We start from the raw sequence: 20,198 nt of genomic DNA, 5'->3' as shown, positions 1-20,198 counted from the left end.
AATGAAAGTCAAGAATGACACAAGTGCACCAAGGATCTAAAACTCTAGACTTCAAAAGCCTCAAGGGTCACTAAAACGTCAGATAAGACTGAAGACACTGAAGTCTTTATCATTATACTATGCAGCCTCTCCTCCCTATCACAAAACTACCATCAGTTGTTTCCTGTGTGTCTGCACTTTCCCTCAAAAGTACATCCATATGTCATGTAGCAGCCAAAAAATGAAAATCCATATAATAAACTGACATGGGTCCATTTCCTCTTGTTTTATAACATTGTGTGAATAAAATTTACTTTCCAGCACTGTAAGTGCTGTAGATTTTCCATTCACATACCTTCATAGTGTAGTCTAAAAAAAATTGCTCTCATCTTTGCAACAAAAAGGAATTACAGACATTTATATTAAATTATGTACGGTACAAACTACAAGCTATCTACTTGGGTCATGTATTCAGGGAAAAGCTTTGTATTCAACTCACCACAAAAAAACGGGGAAATACATTGATATAGACAAAAATAAATAGATAAAAAATTAACCTTTATTAGTACATTCTAAAATACATTGTAAAATTCACGTCAGGCAAAGGAAAATGACAACTACATAGGGTTTAAACACTACATATAGCACATATAGGAGTCCCAAGAGCCAGCAGGCCCCCAACACATCTTTCGAAAGAAACTCCTTTTGTCAGGGGGATAAAGGGGGGACTCCCCCTGATGAAGTCTCTGCGGAAACGCACGTCGGGTGGCCCGCTGGCTCTTGGTATTGCCTCTCTCATCCGCCTAATGACGTTTGTATTCAAGGTAAGCTCTTTGATTTTCGGGAGTTCAGGATGGCTCATTCTTTAGCTTACTGGTTCCTTTAGGAGGGACGCAGTATTAGTTATACATTTTCTTACTTCTACTAAGTACCGTCTTTTTCAGACTAAAAGGCGCACCGGATTATAAGGTGGCAGACCTGTGCACAGTTCAAGGCAGCTATTGTCTGTAAGTATGGTTCATATATAAGGCGCACCTTTGATTTCTGAGAAAATCAAAGGATTTTTTGTGCGCCTTATAGTCCGAAAAATACGGTATATATAAAATTTTACATGGTTGCTTGTGGGATTCCTTCCATTTGTGCTAGATGTATGATTTATACCCTACGTAGTTGTCATTTTCCTTTGCCTGACATGAATTGTACAGTGTAGTTTTAGAATGTCGTAATAAAAGGTTCATTTATTTACTTTTGTCTATATCAATGTATGGTATTTCCCCTGTTTGTTGTTTGGTTTATCATTCCAATGGGAGTACCATATTTGGTCTTGTCCATTTGTTTCGCTTTTTTTGGTTTCATTTTTGTCTAGTATCTCTAACACCCCTCATGGCACCGCTCTTCCAAAAAAAAGTAGAAATATCCTTGAAAGTTTATGCCATAACGAAAATAAAATCTTTACTAATAATTGTCACATGGTCGATGATAAAATTTTAATTTCTTACAAAGTTATAAAATGGGTTTTTATTTAAATTTTTTTGTAAAATGCAACCATGGAATCGCATGAAAATAAAAATGAAAAATACATTTACAACTAATGTTCTCCTAACCATAGTCCGTATAAGTCATAACATGACCTATAACTTGAGGCCTGTGACATGTCACTACTGGATTCATCCCCTCCTGTTTATAATTTTCTGCCGTATACTTATAGATAATTGTCTACATGCTGAGAAAGTATCTGTATCACAGCTGATAAATGCATCTGGAGATATCCTAAGCTACAGGCTTCCCTGAATAGGATTTCAGAGACCATAAAGTCATTTTGTCTGCTCCGAAGGCCAAAAGTCAAACATTCCCCACTGACAAGCCCCGGAGTAAATATATCATTCCCTTGGAAAAATAGTGTCCCTAGGACAAAGGACCAGATTAAGCAGGATCCAGCAAGACTTAGCAGAGGAGCTGCACAATGTGCACTGTTAAGAGCCCTGGCTATTGACAAGTGATGTGAGCGTTTGCACGGCTGCAGAAGTGCTCTGAAGTGTCATCACCATCAAGGCTACTTACTAAACACTTTTCTGAAATGTTCATCTTCACTCAAATTATATTTTAAAGTTGTTGAAATTAAAATGTGATTTTGTAACAGTAATGAAGACAAAGCAGTTTTTTCCCACAAAAAGACATTTTGTACACGTATGGTTTTGGATCATATGGTTTGCTGATTCGCCGTCATAGGGTCAACTTTTATCTCAACCTTCATAAAATTATCACATGGCTATGAGTATATAAGCGAGAATTATCATAGATGGTACTTATTCCTTAGTCACCTCCACACCAAATGGGCCGGGACATTAATTATAGTCATAATGCAATTCGATATTCTTATAATTCTATATAATTCTTATATATATCCGTCGCAGGGGGAGGGGGAACATCAAGATCTGACACACAGGCGGTCATTTACTAAGGGCCCGATTCGCGGTTTTGCGACGGGTTAACCGAATTTTTCCGTTTCGCGACGGTTTTTCCTGTATTGCCCCGTGATTTTGGCACACGCGATCGGATTGTGGCGCATTGGCGTCGGCATGCCCGCGACGGAAATCGGGTGGCATTGCCGTACGAAAACCCGACGGATTCCAAGAAACCGCCGCATTTAAAAAAACAAAAAGTGCCGCTGGACACGCCCGGCAATGGATCGTGCACTCCAGCGGACTTCAGCGCAGCAGTGACACCTGGTGGCCATCGGAGGAACTGCCTTAGTGAATCACCGGAAGACCCAAATCCACCGCAGAGAATGCGCCGCTGGATCGCGAATGGACCGAGTAAGTAAATCTCCCCCACAATGTGGAGGCCCATTGTGTATCATAGAGAAAGACTGTCCCATTCCTGCACCTAATAAGTCCCAAAACAGAGCATGCTAGATCCAGACTTACATTTATGAGCTACTATTTGGGACTAAAAAGTCGCAAAAGTGAGACTAAACAGGGAACTCTTCACGTGTATCACAAAGGGGAAAACTTAAGATACATTGCAATGATTAAGAAGGCCAACTTCAGGAAACTTAAAAAAGAGGAAGCCGAAAAACTATGATAGGTGTGCCACATTGACACACTCCACAAGGAGGGTAAGCCACAAAAGGTCAAAGCTGGCTGTTCACACATGTGCTGTATCAAAACATATTAAGGGACAGTTGAGTGGAAAGAACATTTGTGGTAGAATTACATTTTTTACTGAACAAAATACTCTTTGCAGACATTCTAAATTTATTGAGAAACACTCTAACCATGTACAATATCCAAGGTGCATGCGTTTCCTAATGTTTTATAGTAAAACAATGCAAAATTAGTCGAGTATTATCCTTCACCACATTTATCACATCGTCTGATCCTGGATGATAAATCTGGAGCAGCATAACACTGGGGTACGTTTACTTACCCGGTCCGGAGGAGATCCCGAAAGTGCATTGTCCGACGACTGTGTAGCTTCCCCGATCAGGTCCACTGGAGTACACCATCTTCCTCCCGGTGTATGTAAATGCATGGCTTGCAACACAATTTTTAAGTTAAATCCCGCAGTTTGTCCGAATCCGTCGGACAGCCCACCCCCGATTTAGAGCGACACAATCGACACAATCGCCTGCTTAATATGTGTCCCATCGACGCAACCCCCGAAAACGACGGAAAACACAACGTAAATGTGGCCGCGGGACCCTTTTAAATAAGCCCCACTGTCTAGAACATTGCACCTCCAATTAGATGAAATAACTTCATCATAAGCCAAGACAGCTAGGAGCTTTAAGGGGAATAGCCCTTCATTCACTACATTTCCAGCTGGTGAGGCTTCACTGAGAGTTTATTAAGATCCACAGGGAGCTTCACTTTAATTTCCCTGAGACATTCACATCACTACAAAGGCGTCGCAGGTTTCCTCCAGGCTTTCTGTGACTCGCGGCTGTTGGCTACACGTCTCCTGGTCCGTGCTACAAGGCCTTTATTATAGTTAAGATTTTTCAGAAACATATTTCTGGATGTACTGTGTTTCTTATGTAAATAATCCCTGGTTCCTGGAAAATGAACAAAACATTGTCCAAAATGTTTTGCTGGCTAATTTCCCAGAATAATATAAATACATGGATTGCCAATAAAAGTTTATTTTAAAATAGAAGCGGTACTTTGCATGTTTATGGCTAAATGGAGCACAAAAACACCACCAAATCCAAGAGCCGAAAACGCATTCAGGCTATGGTACACAAATGTATAACGCAGCAGTGCTGTTTTTCATGTGATGTCCGTGATTCACTGACAGTGTGAAACTGCCCTAAAGCTACTGAATAAATTAAGTAATATATTGCAAGTATTTGTCAGGCTTTAAGTAACAAACTAAAGAAAATGGGGGAAAAAAACACAATCCAGATGGAATCAATGGAACAAAAGTTCCTCCAATCCCTGGTGACATTACATCACAGGAGATTGTGGCAAAGTCTAGGGGTTTTCCACTGACATTTCCTGATATAGATATGCTAAGAGAAAGAAAAATTCTCTTCCTTTAATACATCATCTATCAGATTAACACCTTCCATGCTTCCTGATGATTATGTCAGTGTGGTGGCATCATCTACAAAATCAACTGAAGCTATTGCCTGAAAATATAATAAAGGAGGAAAGTTAAAACTGAAGTCAAGCTCTCCCAGTTTCAGGACCCCCTCTCCCCCCAGCTGTGATTGACATCATGCACCAGACTTCAGTAGAGCTTTTCAGCGATGGCCCTGGATGCAGACACATCAATTACAGCAAAGGCAACATTCTGAGTCAGGGGGATCGGATCTGTCTTTATACTTTATATAACCTTTATACAACCCATTTACATCTCACTTCAAAGTAGATTTTTTGAATGATGCCACTGCGCTCGTCCATGAAAAAAATATGATCTTAAAGGACACCTATCATCAGGTCTCTGTCACTATTCCTGTCACCACTACCTGTTGGAGCAGCTCACAAGGATCCCATCCCAGCCTTTATCTAGTCAATTCAAACATTTATCATTATAGAATCATCTTTTCTTTATTATGTAAATGAGGCTGGTCATATGGTCAGAGGCAGTGATGTCACTCTTGTTCCCCCTCCCCTCTCCTCCCCCTGCTCATGTCTGCGTGTAATGTATAGTAAAGCATTGCTAGTGTGTGTGCTGCATCTGCTGACATGTTCTCCCTACTATACACATGTAAGAGACACATACATCCGCTACACAAGTTCTGCTATAACATGGCTGCCTGGAGCTGTTGTACAACCAGGAAGCACATGGAGGAGCCATTACACCATTATACCTCACATCATTATACAGGCTGAAATCACAATTTTTGTGGTGCAGTATTTGCCCCTCGGAGCTACCCACGGTATAAGACCGGTCCAGAAAGTCTCGATTTAAAGTCCAAGAAATACAGAGAAAACGTAGTATTTTACTCTGACCGGAGCTCCCAATTAATCTTGTAAAACACGGCCCCCCTCATATGAAGCTCTGTGTTAATAATCTGCACAAATCCACAGATCCTCCTGATAAAACCATGCCACCATTCAGACCAGCACCATCGCGTTTCTTAGTTTTTCTTCCACTGTTTTGTTATATGATATAACTAGAATAACTAGAACTAGAATTATACAGGCTGTCAGTCATGTGTATAGGAGTATCTCATACACACACAGGCTGCAGGGGGCACCAGCACCAGGAAGCACATGGAGGAGCCATTACACCATTATACCTCAGATTATTATATAGGCTGTCAGTCAAGCACTGGGGTGTGGCTGTGCCTCCCACTCATGAATAAGATGCTGAATATAATAATGACTCATTGGACATCTCTCATGTCATTTAGATACAACTTTAGTACCTGATTGCTTAAGTTTACAGGCATGTAGAGGGACAATGAAGGGATAGAGGTAATGCTCTCTAATGGCAGTTTAATGAAAATATATTTAGTTTCAGGGTTAATTTGCCTGACGGGTTCTCTTTTAAGGCATAAATAGGGTTGGCCACTCTTACATTTTTTGCCCATGTGCTTTTACTGTCTTAACAATAATACAAGAATGTGAATTGATTCATCATCCCTGATCCTTCCTTTATTGCTGTGTGCAGACACTCCGTGCACTCTGTAGGATGTTTGTTTACATGTCTGAACACTGGTAAATAGGAGGGACCTGCAGCACACGATTATGACTTATCCTGCTGTTCCCCCACCCGACTCTCTGTGTCTGTCAATGAGACCAACTGAGGGAAAAAAACACACTGGAGGCTGCCGTTAGGATGAACTGGAGAAAACGGACGTTGTGTAGAGATGCTGGATGCTAGCATGTGGATAACAGGGAAAGGCTGAAGCGCTCACAAGAGGCAAATGTACAGGTACATATACATGCCAAGACATGTCTAATGGAACAGATTTATTGAAAAATGCCAACCCCTTTAATAAGTTTGCCAACATACTGGTAGTAGTTTATGAATTCAATTTCATTAGTGTGAGGGGGGGGCTCTACTGTGGACATTTCATTAGTGTGAGGGGGGGCTCATGCTGTGGACATTTCATTAGTTGGGGGGCGCTCTGCTGTGGACATTTCATGAGGGGGGGGCTCTGCTGTGGACATTTCATTAGTGTGGGAGGCTCTGCTGTGGACATTTCATTAGTGTTGGGGCTCTGCTGTGGACATTTCATTAATGTTGGGGGCTCTGCTGTGGACATTTCATTAATGTTGGGGGCTCTGCTGTGGACATTTCATTAATGTTGGGGGCTCTGCTGTGGACATTTCATTAATGTTGGGGGCTCTGCTGTGGACATTTCATTAATGTTGGGGGCTCTGCTGTGGACATTTCATTAATGTTGGGGGCTCTGCTGTGGACATTTCATTAATGTTGGGGGCTCTGCTGTGGACATTTCATTAATGTTGGGGGCTCTGCTGTGGACATTTCATTAATGTTGGGGGCTCTGCTGTGGACATTTCATTAATGTTGGGGGCTCTGCTGTGGACATTTCATTAGTGGGGGGGCTCTGCTGTGGACATTTCATTAGTGGGGGGGCTCGGCTGTGGACATTTAATTAGTGGGGGGGCTCTGCTGTGGACATTTCATTAGTGGGGGCTCAGCTGTGGACATTTAATTAGTGGGGGGCTCTGCTGTGGACATTTTATTAGGAAGGGGGACGGGTGAGCATATTATCAAAGAGTAGAAGCTGCATTTCCCACCCTAGGTTTAAACTCAAGTCAATAAGTTTTAGCATTTTGTTGGTAAAATTAGATTATTAGAGGTGTCTGGGACGCTATAGAAAGAAAGAGGTATTATTATGTCCCCTTTTCTGTAGCCCCCTTCTTATAAATATGGGTTAGGGCAGTGTTCCCCAACCTTTTTTTTATCTGGGGCCCGGCTCCACCCAAAATTTTTTACCAGGGACCAGGTTGGATAAAAATTTATATACCAGATATACGCTTACAAAGTATGAGAGTGATGCCACACATGACGTTTTGAACACGTTTTTTAAGCAGTCCGTCCAAAAAACGCATTAGTTAAAAACCGATTGTGTATAAAAAAGCATCTGTTTTTGACCAGTTTTAATTAAGTTAATTGCTAAAACCTGTCAAAAATGGATGCGTTTTCAAAAACCGCATGCGTTTTTTAACAGACTGCTTGAAAACGGACCAAAAATGGGTTCAAAACGCCATGTGTCGCATCACCCTAAGCCGACCCAAGTGTAAATGAAGGTACCTAATTTTACCAGAAAAAACTGGGAAAACTTGGCCAGGAGTACATGCCTCAGTTGGGCAATAGAGCTGCAACTCTTTAACCCCTTAACGCTCTGCGCCGTAGCTCTACGGCGCAGAGGTATAAGGGAAGTATGAAGAGGGCTCACGGGCTGAGTCCTCTTCATACAGAGGTGGGGGTTTTTGCATTTTGCACAAAACCCCCACCGCTAATAACCGCGGTCGGTGCTTGCACCGATCGCGGCTATTAACCCTCTAAACGCCGCCCGCAAAGTCGCGGGCGGCGTTTAAAAGACGGCGGCGCGCGGGCGCCGCCATCTTTTTTTCGATCGCCACGCCCCCGAACGTCATCGGGGGGCGGCGATCGGTTACCATGGTAGCCTCGGGTCTTCTCTTGACACGAGGCTACATGGTTTATGCAGGTTCGTTACAATGAGCCAGTGGCTCATTGTAATGTAAGACCTGCAAAAACGCCATATATTGCAATACTGTAGTATTGCAGTATATGGTAGGAGCGATCTGATCATCTAGGGTTATTGTACCCTAGATGGTCTAAAAGATAGTGAAAAAAAAAAGAAAAAAAAAAGTTTAAAAAATAAAAAAAATTAATAAAATATTAAAAGTTCAAATCACCCCCCTTTCCCTAGAACGGATATAAAACATAACAAACAGTAAAAATCACAAACATATTAGGTATCGCCGCGTCCCAAAATGCCCGATCTATCAAAATATAAAAACGGTTACGGCCGGCGGTGACCTCCGAGGCGGGAAATGGCGCCCAAATGTCCGAAATGCGACTTTTACACCTTTTTACATAACATAAAAAATGAAATAAAAAATGATCAAAATGTCGCACAGACCTCAAAATGGTAGCAATGAAAACGTCGCCTCATTTCGCAAAAAATGACCCCTCACACATTTCCGTGCGCCAAAGTATGAAAAAGTTATTAGCGTCAGAAGATGGCAAAAAAATTTTTTTCTTTTTTGTACACATTCGTTTAATTTTTGAAAATGTATTAAAACACAATAAAACCTATATAAATTTGGTATCACCGCGATCGCACCGAACCAAAGAATAAAGTAGGCGTGTTATTTGGAGCGAAGAGTGAAAGTCGTAAAAACTGAGCCCACAAGAACGTGACGCACGTGCGGTTTTTTTTCAATTTTTCCACATTTGGAATTTTTTTTCAGCTTCGCAGTACACGGCATGTTAAAATAAATAACATTACGGGAAAGTAAAATTTGTTACGCACAAAATAAGCCCTCACACAGGTCTGTACACGGAAAAATGAAAAAGTTATGGATTTTTGAAGTTGGAGAGCGAGAAATGAGCCGGAAAACCCTCCGTCCTTAAGGGGTTAATAAAATGTCTAGCAGCGCATTCATAACATGTCAAGCAGCAGTCTCCCTGATTAACCAATTTAGTGAGCTCTGTACTCTCTATATAAATAAAGAATTATTATATCAACAACATGTCCCAGCAGCGGCCTCCACTCACTAATAACATGTCCACGGCAGTGCCCCCCTCCATAAAAAGTCTGCGGCAGTGCCAGTCCCCATAAAAAATTCAGGGCAGTGCCCCCCCCCCCCATTAAATGTCCACGGCAGTGGCCCCCCCCCTATAAAATGTCAGCGGCGGTGCCCCCCTCCCCATAATATGTCAGCGGCAGTGCCCCCCATAAAATGTCTGCAACGGTGCCCCCCCATAAAATGTCCGCTGCAGTGCCCCCCCCCCCCGTAAAATGTCCATAAAATGTCCACAGCAGCACAGCAGTGCCTCCCCCATAAAATGCCTGCAGCGGTCCCCTCCCATAAAATGTCTGCAGCGGTGCCCCGCCATAAAAAGTCCCCAGCGGTGCCCCCCCCCCCCCATAAAATGCCCCCAGCGGTGCCCCCCCCATAAAATGCCCCCAGCGGTGCCCCCCCCCATAAAATGCCCCCAGCGGTGCCCCCCCATAAAATGCCCCCAGCGGTGCCCCACCATAAAAATGCCCCCAACGGTGCCCCACCATAAAAATGCCCCCAGCAGTGCCCCCCCCCCCCCAGAAAGAAAAGAGTGCTCCACCCACTAATTAAACGTCCCGATTTCATCTCTCCTCAGATTCAAGGCAGTGCAGACAGAGGCACGTCTATGTTGTCTGCCCGCACCCACCCGCTATTACGCGGTCATGTCACGCGATCATTGTGTGTGCAGCAGAGACCATAGACCTGCCCCTTCCCGCACTGCCAGTAATCTGAGGAGAGATGAAGTCGGAGCCGTGGGGAGAAGAGAAGCCGGGGAGGTGAGTATCCTTTTTATTTTTTAACCGCTTGACTACGGCCCAGCACCGGGTCTTGCACGGCCCAGTTTTGGGCCACTGCCCGGCGGTTGAAGACCAATGGGTTAGGGGATAGATTAGATATGGAGCTAGATATCTAGTTAGATATGGAGTATTTGCAGGGTATACCATTTTTGCCCAGGGACCATGGTAAGGGGGTTACCTGACCCAATTCCCATAAAAACATTTTTGGGTGCAGCTGGTCTGTAGATACTTAAAGGCTGGGGACCACTGCTCTAGAGGAAGGGTTTTACCTTTGAGACCTTCTGATCCTGTGAAAGACAGGACCAAAACACTGGTTTAGAATTGGGTCTCCTAATTATTTCTATACATGGTGGCACAAATTTAAACTTTACTCATTGATTAACATGCAACAGATTCACCGTATATATATATATATATTTTCTTTTATATTCGCGTGATGTACGAAAGATCATTCTTTAAGGAAATGGAAATCATATATAAGAAAGAGTCTATTATAACCAATGCAGTTCAAAGATCAGAAGGAAACCATTTCCTGTGAACCTTTTGTACGCTGTGCCAGATGACCTGACATGGCAGAAATACTAGTATTTTCCAAAATTGCCTCATAGTCCTCATAAGTAATGATTGAGGCCAATCCTGAAGTTTCTTTAATGAGTAACCAATATCCAGGGCCAGATGAGCGTCACTACAGAACATTCATACTGCAGACAGGTACCAACCTAGTACTTATCACTGTCACTCACATAGAGGATACTACAGAATATTCATACTGCAGACAGGTACCAACCTAGTACTTATCACTGTCACTCACATAGAGGATACTACAGAACATTCATACTGCAGACAGGTACCAACCTAGTACTTATCACTGTCACTTACATAGAGGATACTACAGAACATTCATACTGCAGACAGGTACCAACCTGGCACTTATCACTGTCACTTACATAGAGGATACTACAGAACATTCATACTGCAGACAGGTACCAACCTGGAACTTATCACTGTCACTTACATAGAGGATATTACAGAACATTCATACTGCAGACAGGTACCAACCTGGCACTTATCACTGTCACTTACATAGAGGATACTACAGAACATTCATACTGCAGACAGGTACCAACCTGGAACTTATCACTGTCACTTACATAGAGGATACTACAGAACATTCATACTGCAGACAGGTACCAACCTGGCACTTATCACTGTCACTCACATAGAGGATACTACAGAACATTCATACTGCAGACAGGTACCAACCTGGAACTTATCACTGTCACTCACATAGAGGATACTACAGAACATTCATACTGCAGACAGGTACCAACCTGGCACTTATCACTGTCACTTACATAGAGGATACTACAGAACATTCATACTGCAGACAGGTACCAACCTGGGACTTATCACTGTCACTCACATAGAGGATACTACAGAACATTCATACTGCAGACAGGTACCAACCTGGGACTTATCACTGTCACTCACATAGAGGATACTACAGAACATTCATACTGCAGACAGGTACCAACCTGGCACTTATCACTGTCACTTACATAGAGGATACTACAGAACATTCATACTGCAGACAGGTACCAACCTGGAACTTATCACTGTCACTTACATAGAGGATACTACAGAACATTCATACTGCAGACAGGTACCAACCTGGGACTTATCACTGTCACTCACATAGAGGATACTACAGAACATTCATACTGCAGACAGGTACCAACCTGGGACTTATCAATGTCATTTACATAGAGGATACTACAGAACATTCATACTGCAGACAGGTACCAACCAGGAACTTATCACTGTCACTCACATAGAGGATACTACAGAACATTCATACTGCAGACAGGTACCAACCTGGAACTTATCACTGTCACCTACATAGAGGATACTACAGAACATTCATACTGCAGACAGGTACCAACCTGGAACTTATCACTGCCACTCACATAGAGGATACTACAGAACATTCATACTGCAGACAGGTACCAACCTGGAACTTATCACTGCCACTCACATAGAGGATACTACAGAACATTCATACTGCAGACAGGTACCAACCTGGCACTTATCACTGTCACTTACATAGAGGATACTACAGAACATTCATACTGCAGACAGGTACCAACCTGGAACTTATCACTGTCACTTACATAGAGGATACTACAGAACATTCATACTGCAGACAGGTACCAACCTGGAACTTATCACTGCCACTCACATAGAGGATACTACAGAACATTCATACTGCAGACAGGTACCAACCTGGCACTTATCACTGTCACTTACATAGAGGATACTACAGAACATTCATACTGCAGACAGGTACCAACCTGGAACTTATCACTGTCACTTACATAGAGGATACTACAGAACATTCATACTGCAGACAGGTACCAACCTGGAACTTATCACTGTCACTTACATAGAGGATACTACAGAACATTCATACTGCAGACAGGTACCAACCTGGGACTTATCACTGTCACTCACATAGAGGATACTACAGAACATTCATACTGCAGACAGGTACCAACCTGGAACTTATCACTGTCACTCACATAGAGGATACTACAGAATATTCATACTGTAGACAGGTACCAACCTGGGACTTATCACTGTCACTCACATAGAGGATACTACAGAACATTCATACTGCAGACAGGTACCAACCTGGAACTTATCACTGTCACTCACATAGAGGATACTACAGAACATTCATACTGCAGACAGGTACCAACCTGGGACTTATCACTGCCACTTACATAGAGGATACTACAGAACATTCATACTGCAGACAGGTACCAACCTGGGACTTATCACTGTCACTCACATAGAGGATACTACAGAACATTCATACTGCAGACAGGTACCAACCTGGAACTTATCACTGTCACTCACATAGAGGATAATACAGAACATTCATACTGCAGACAGGTACCAACCTGGCACTTATCACTGTCACTTACATAGAGGATACTACAGAACATTCATACTGCAGACAGGTACCAACCTGGGACTTATCACTGTCACTCACATAGAGGATACTACAGAACATTCATACTGCAGACAGGTACCAACCTGGAACTTATCACTGCCACTTACATAGAGGATACTACAGAACATTCATACTGCAGACAGGTACCAACCTGGCACTTATCACTGTCACTTACATAGAGGATACTACAGAACATTCATACTGCAGACAGGTACCAACCTGGGACTTATCACTGTCACTTACATAGAGGATACTACAGAACATTCATACTGCAGACAGGTACCAACCTGGAACTTATCACTGTCACTTACATAGAGGATACTACAGAACATTCATACTGCAGACAGGTACCAACCTGGAACTTATCACTGCCACTTACATAGAGGATACTACAGAACATTCATACTGCAGACAGGTACCAACCTGGCACTTATCACTGTCATTCACATAGAGGATACTACAGAATATTCATACTGCAGACAGGTACCAACCTGGAACTTATCACTGTCACTCACATAGAGGATACTACAGAACATTCATACTGCAGACAGGTACCAACCTGGCACTTATCACTGTCACTCACATAGAGGATACTACAGAACATTCATACTGCAGACAGGTACCAACCTGGCACTTATCACTGTCACTCACATAGAGGATACTACAGAACATTCATACTGCAGACAGGTACCAACCTGGAACTTATCACTGCCACTTACATAGAGGATACTACAGAACATTCATACTGCAGACAGGTACCAACCTGGCACTTATCACTGTCACTCACATAGAGGATACTACAGAATATTCATACTGCAGACAGGTACCAACCTGGAACTTATCACTGTCACTCACATAGAGGATACTACAGAACATTCATACTGCAGACAGGTACCAACCTGGGACTTATCACTGTCACTCACATAGAGGATACTACAGAACATTCATACTGCAGACAGGTACCAACCTGGAACTTATCACTGTCACTTACATAGAGGATACTACAGAACATTCATACTGCAGACAGGTACCAACCTGGAACTTATCACTGCCACTTACATAGAGGATACTACAGAACATTCATACTGCAGACAGGAACCAACCTGGAACTTATCACTGTCACTTACATAGAGGATACTACAGAACATTCATACTGCAGACAGGTACCAACCTGGAACTTATCACTGTCACTCACATAGAGGATACTACAGAATATTCATACTGCAGACAGGTACCAACCTGGCACTTATCACTGTCACTCACATAGAGGATACTACAGAACATTCATACTGCAGACAGGTACCAACCTGGCACTTATCACTGTCACTCACATAGAGGATACTACAGAACATTCATACTGCAGACAGGTACCAACCTGGAACTTATCACTGCCACTTACATAGAGGATACTACAGAACATTCATACTACAGACAGGAACCAACCTGGAACTTATCACTGTCACTTACATAGAGGATACTACAGAATATTCATACTGCAGACAGGTACCAACCTGGCACTTATCACTGTCACTCACATAGAGGATACTACAGAACATTCATACTGCAGACAGGTACCAACCTGGCACTTATCACTGTCACTCACATAGAGGATACTACAGAACATTCATACTGCAGACAGGTACCAACCTGGCACTTATCACTGCCACTTACATAGAGGATACTACAGAACATTCATACTGCAGACAGGTACCAACCTGGCACTTATCACTGTCACTCACATAGAGGATACTACAGAGACAACTGCTGAGGATGTAGTAAGTACTTACACAAATGCCTCCCATTCCAGGACTATTCTGAATATAGTTCTCTGCCAATCTGGACTAAACTACAGCAGGCAGATGTCCCAGTAAAAAGTATGGCAGCTCGGGGCTGGTTTTATATCATTTATGCAGTTTCCTGACCTATAATATAATTAGATATAAAACTTATTATAAAAGGGGAGACAGTAGTGCAAATCCATTAATAATGCTCCTAACACTGATACTTTAAAAGGGTTGTCCAGTCACAAAAAGTTACCCCCATTTACAGGATAAGGGGGTAACATGTTGATTGTTGTGGGTCCCACAGATCACGAGAACAGGATAAGGGGGTAACATGTTGATTGTTGTGGGTCCCACAGATCACGAAAACAGGGGTCCATAAAAGAATGGGGCGGCTAGTTGGACAAGTGTGTCGTAGCTCCATTCACCATCAATGGAACAGACGGAGATTGCCGAGTACAGCGCATGGTTATCTCCACAAGGATGAATAGAGTTGCAGGGCACATGCGCGACCGTCTGCTCTGTTCACTTGGGGTAGGACGATGGATACTGCGATCCATTGGGGTCCCACCATTGTGAAACCCCCCAACACTGAATAGCAAGTTATCCCCCTATCCTGTTGTGACTGGACAACCCCTTTAAAGGAAATTAACCACATAGATTTAGTGGTCTTAACCCAAATATTGTGTGTGCCCCCTACATCAGGATCAGTTCTTCATTTCGCTGTTGTTTGGTTTATGGTTCATGAAAACGGTCTTTTTACAAATATGCAAATGAGCCTCAGGGGCACCTGTGTATATCACAGAATCTCCTTCCTTATAATCATCTGATAATTATTCACGCGCCCCCTACCCTGCCAGAGAATCAGTGACTACACAGGAGCCCCTGAGGCTCATTGGCATATTTTACACATCCTTTTTCATTAAAAAATAAGTCATTAGTAGGTAATTAAGAACAGATCCCGGTCCATGGGGGCACGTGCCAGTATGTATGCTTGGGTTAAAATGACTAAATCCATGTGGTTGATTTCCGGGGCCGGAGCTACTCCGCATGCGCATAAGGTCGCAGATGCCGGGGACTCGGACGAGGAGCTGCGCGCCGAAGATTAAATGGTAGGCAGAGTAACGCGGCTACTCCACGCCCCAGTAGCCGCGTTACTCTGCCTACCATTTAATCTTCGGCGCGGGCATATGTAAATTTTTTTATGCGGCTACTCCACACCCCAGTAGCCGCATAAAAAAATTTACATATGCCTGCATTAAAGTTTTCTAAAAGATAGCCGGGACGTGAGGATTAGCCCAAAAAAGGGCTATCCTCACGTCCCATTCATCCACCTACCACCCGTTCTACCTTTATAGGTAGAATCGGGGTGGTAGGTTCCCTTTAAGTGGAGACGAGTTGATGAATGAATCCTTGTGTGTGCAGTAATGTAAGTGCACCCCCGGCACACACATCATATACATATCAGACATATGTACACAGACTGCAAGCGAGGTGAAGCAAGTGTATAGGGGAAACACTGGCTAATGTGTCACTGTCCAGCAGTAAAGTACAGGCACAGGTTTTTTTCTGCGTTTTTCCAGGCATGAATGGGATCATGTGTTGTGACACCACGGTCTTGGATTGGCCCGGTAGGGGATATTAGCGCAGCTTCGCAGTAGAACATTGCCCCACATTCACACCATAGTCGTGTGCGTTATTAAGTGTGTCCACCTCCTCTCCGCATGCCCCGCTCTATACAATCTTTTATGTTTCATCAGTGAGGTAATACATGACATACCCCGGGCCAGCACACCGCGCACTACGTGCGGCCGCCATCACCGCGCCACACCGGAGAACTGGGCTTCTAGCCAAGGAGCCGTCACCAGCGCGCCCCCGCGTGGCCGAGCGCGAGCACTGCGCGCGCACACACGTGCCAGGGAGCACAAATCACAGCGCGCCTGCTGGAGGCCCGACACTGACGTCACGGCCCCAGCAACAACAGCACGAGGGAGCCTGGGAAGACAAGACTCTGCTGGGTCCTAGTGCCCAGGAGCACCATGGTATCACGCAGCGCAGGTAATATCATGTATGATCCATTGTGTGATCATTTATTCCACATCACAATTACATACAGTCTTATCAACTTTTGAAGATTTTAGTCAGCAATATAGACTAAGTGGGCTTTCTTTCCGTAGGCTAAGTTCCCATTTTGCAGGTTTCTTTACATATTATTCCATTATAAATAGCAAAAAAGTGCAGTATTTAGATGCAGCTACACAGGGCCACATGATGAAAATCTTGCTTCAGTCAGCAGATGACACAGCCCTGAAGGGGGTGGCAAAATGGCAGACTACAATGTGGCTGATTTGTGCGCCCATTGCTGCCCAAATCGCATCAGTAAAATAAATTGCATCTGTGTCTTTAAAACACAGATGTAATTGACAGACACCATGGTGCAGACTATTTGGGGTGATGCAGGTGGATGTGTGATGACACCAAATGCAGGTGGTGTGTGATGACATCAGGACGCAGGTGGTGTGTGATGACATCAGGACGCAGGCGGCGTTTGATGACATCAGGACAAAGGCTGTGTGTGATGACATGAGGACGCAGGCGATGTGTGATGACATCAGGACGCAGGTGGTGTGTGATGACATCAGGACGCAGGCGGCGTTTGATGACATCAGGACAAAGGCGGTGTGTGATGACATCAGGATGCAGGCGGTGTTTGATGACATCAGGACGCAGGCGGTGTTTGATGACATCAGGACAAAGGCTGTGTCTGATGACATCAGGATGCAGGTGGTGTGTGATGACATCAGGACGCAGGCGGTGTTTGATGACATCAGGACGCAGGCGGTGTGTGATGACATCAGGACGCAGGTAGTGTGTGATGACATCAGGACACAGGCGGTGTGTGATGACATCAGGACACAGGCGGTGTGTGATGACATCAGGACACAGGCGGTGTGTGATGACATCAGGACACAGGCGGTGTGTGATGACATCAGGACGCAGGTGGTGTGTGATGACATCAGGACGCAGGTAGTGTGTGATGACATCAGGACACAGGCGGTGTGTGATGACATCAGGACACAGGCGGTGTGTGATGACATCAGGACACAGGCGGTGTGTGATGACATCAGGACACAGGCGGTGTGTGATGACATCAGGACGCAGGTGGTGTGTGATGACATCAGGATGCAGGTGGTGTGTGATGACATCATGACACCTTGGTCCCTTTACAGGAGACGCAGCCGGCATAAGAGGTGGGTGAGGAAAAGATGATGTGGGAGCTGCAGGCTGTGTGCTTGTGTTTTCTCATACATACTTCCTCTCCTGGATGAGTGTGAAGGAAAAGAAAAATGCATGAAGAGACTTAGACACAGGCACACGAATGCATGCAATTTGGGAGGGGGTATATTACTATAGCTGGATGGGGGGGATCTATATATGGGAGCATGATGTTATAGAAACTGGGGAGAGAATTTCACTATACCAGGGTAGCTATATATAATTATATTTGTGCCAATCTGGATATGGGAGCAGAATGTTATTGAAACTTGGGGGGGGGGGGGCTATATATAATTACACCTGGGGTGTATCTGTACATGGGAGAACCCAGGGACACCAGCGCAGCGAGGTTGTAGTGCTGCCCACTCAGGCACCGTTCTGCCCAAGCTTACTATTGGCTCATTTAACAATACATGGGCAGAACTGTGTTTATAATTTATTTGTCACCAAATTTATAGAATCCAGAAGAACTACAGTACTCAATTACCCTCGCTGTACCCTTTAAAACTTTTCCCATGGTGCTCTGTAACCCATAGGTGGGCAGGACAGTTAAAAAAAACCCTCACAATATTCTTGTGTACTAAACAACACATCGTGTAGAAATGGAAAAGTCACAGAAAGTAACCGCTGATACTTCATGTTCTTTATAACTGCACATGAAAGTACATCAAAGGGTTTAGTGGCTAAATGTTCTCCATTTCAGAAACCATTGTTATCAGATCTATAGAGTGTAAACGGAAGGAAATGAACAAGTACAAGTCAGGAGGTTTTTAAAGTTTAATAAAAGTGAGGTCTGAAATATTTTCCCTCATGTCTTTAGTGATGGTACTGTCATAATGGAAGAATAAAATTGTAATAAATTTCTCACATATCTGATCTATGAGATGGTCACTGACCTGTCAGCTCTCCAGGCATTCCTCTGTAGGCTCCATCATGTTTTTATCTTTTCTATCTTATTACCCTGTATATATCTATAAGGCAACTGGCTGTATTCTCTAGCCTTCTCTCTCTGCCAATGTCTACAATACAACAAAAAGATTGTTAAAGGGATTTCCCATGAAAGGGAGCACGGATATCATAAAAAGAAAAGTGAACCCACCCTTCTCAGACTCCCAGTTCATTATTTTAGACAGGGAGAAAAAGAGAACCAAAACAGAGAGACTTATCATCTGGGCGCCTGAAAACGTTTATTTGTACTCAACTAGCTGAAGATGGATTATATGTGTTAATACATTTAATAAATGTTATTAAATAGATAGGACAATGCATTTCAACGCCAGAATGGCATCAAATGAAAACGTACATAAACAATAGGTTATATAAATGTATTTGTACACAAATGAGTGTAATGTACATTTTCATTTTATTTTGTTTTGTTCTATTTCACCTTATTTTCATCTGTATAGTTACGAACTTACTCCTTGACCTGATGAAGATGCCATTCTGGCATTGAAATGTGTTTGTCAATATCGGTGCTAGTGGACCCACTGAACTGCCGCGAGCAATGAAGTAAGCCGACACCTGGAAGCAGAGTCTAAGTGGTACCCGGTATTCACCACAACCGTCCGCAAAGTGGGTTGGACTTGCTGCGCTGGGATACCACCAGGTCGCTCCGCGACTTGTTTGCGATAGTGGCCAGGCAAGGTACAAAGACAGAGTCAGGCAGGAGGTCAGGACTGGTGGCACAGGATGGGAGTCAGGAACATAGGAGACAGTCAAGGCAGGCAGTGGAGAATCGAGGTCAGGAAACAAAGCAGAGGTCACAACGGTTAAATCACAAGAGTCTCAATAACACGCTTTCTCTAAGGTAACTGGGCACAAAGATCCGGCAGGAGTCATAGGAAGAGGCAGGCTGTAGACCAGGACCAATTAGCGGCACACTGGCCCTTTAAATTTCATGGGACATGCGCAAACTGGTGAGTATGCTTTTAGCTGCCGTGAAGAGGAACAAGGACGTACACAAGTGCACCCGCGACCTGAGACATTGGTCGCAGGAGAACCTGTGACTGCGTTGTCCTATCAATTTAAAAACATTTTCAATATAATCTATCATTCTATTCCTTCTCTATTCCTTTTGGTGTCTACTCTCAGTTCCAATTCTTACCTACCT

At 43.6% G+C, this 20,198-nt stretch overlaps 2 long non-coding RNA genes across 3 annotated transcripts in view; one reads left to right on the top strand and one right to left on the bottom strand.

The window, feature by feature from the left end:
* Nucleotides 1–16,727, bottom strand: part of LOC140106243 (uncharacterized) — a 69,882-nt gene extending 53,155 nt beyond the window's left edge. Inside the window, exon 1 of one of the 2 annotated variants that reach the window (XR_011850742.1) lies at nucleotides 16,593–16,727. This is a non-coding gene — a long non-coding RNA (uncharacterized lncRNA). The remainder of the gene's footprint in view (nucleotides 1–16,592) is intronic. The other variant, XR_011850743.1, reaches the window with a different exon arrangement.
* The window catches only part of LOC140106244 (uncharacterized), a 53,505-nt gene continuing 50,019 nt past the window's right edge, over nucleotides 16,713–20,198 (top strand). The window contains exon 1 of the long non-coding RNA XR_011850744.1: nucleotides 16,713–16,870. This is a non-coding gene — a long non-coding RNA (uncharacterized lncRNA). The remainder of the gene's footprint in view (nucleotides 16,871–20,198) is intronic.

The sequence above is a fragment of the Engystomops pustulosus genome, chromosome 11 (assembly GCF_040894005.1).
Source record: "Engystomops pustulosus chromosome 11, aEngPut4.maternal, whole genome shotgun sequence".
NCBI lineage: Eukaryota > Metazoa > Chordata > Amphibia > Anura > Leptodactylidae > Engystomops > Engystomops pustulosus.
The sequence above is the reverse complement of the archived record's forward strand: the minus strand, read 5'-3'. Positions and strand labels throughout refer to the sequence as shown.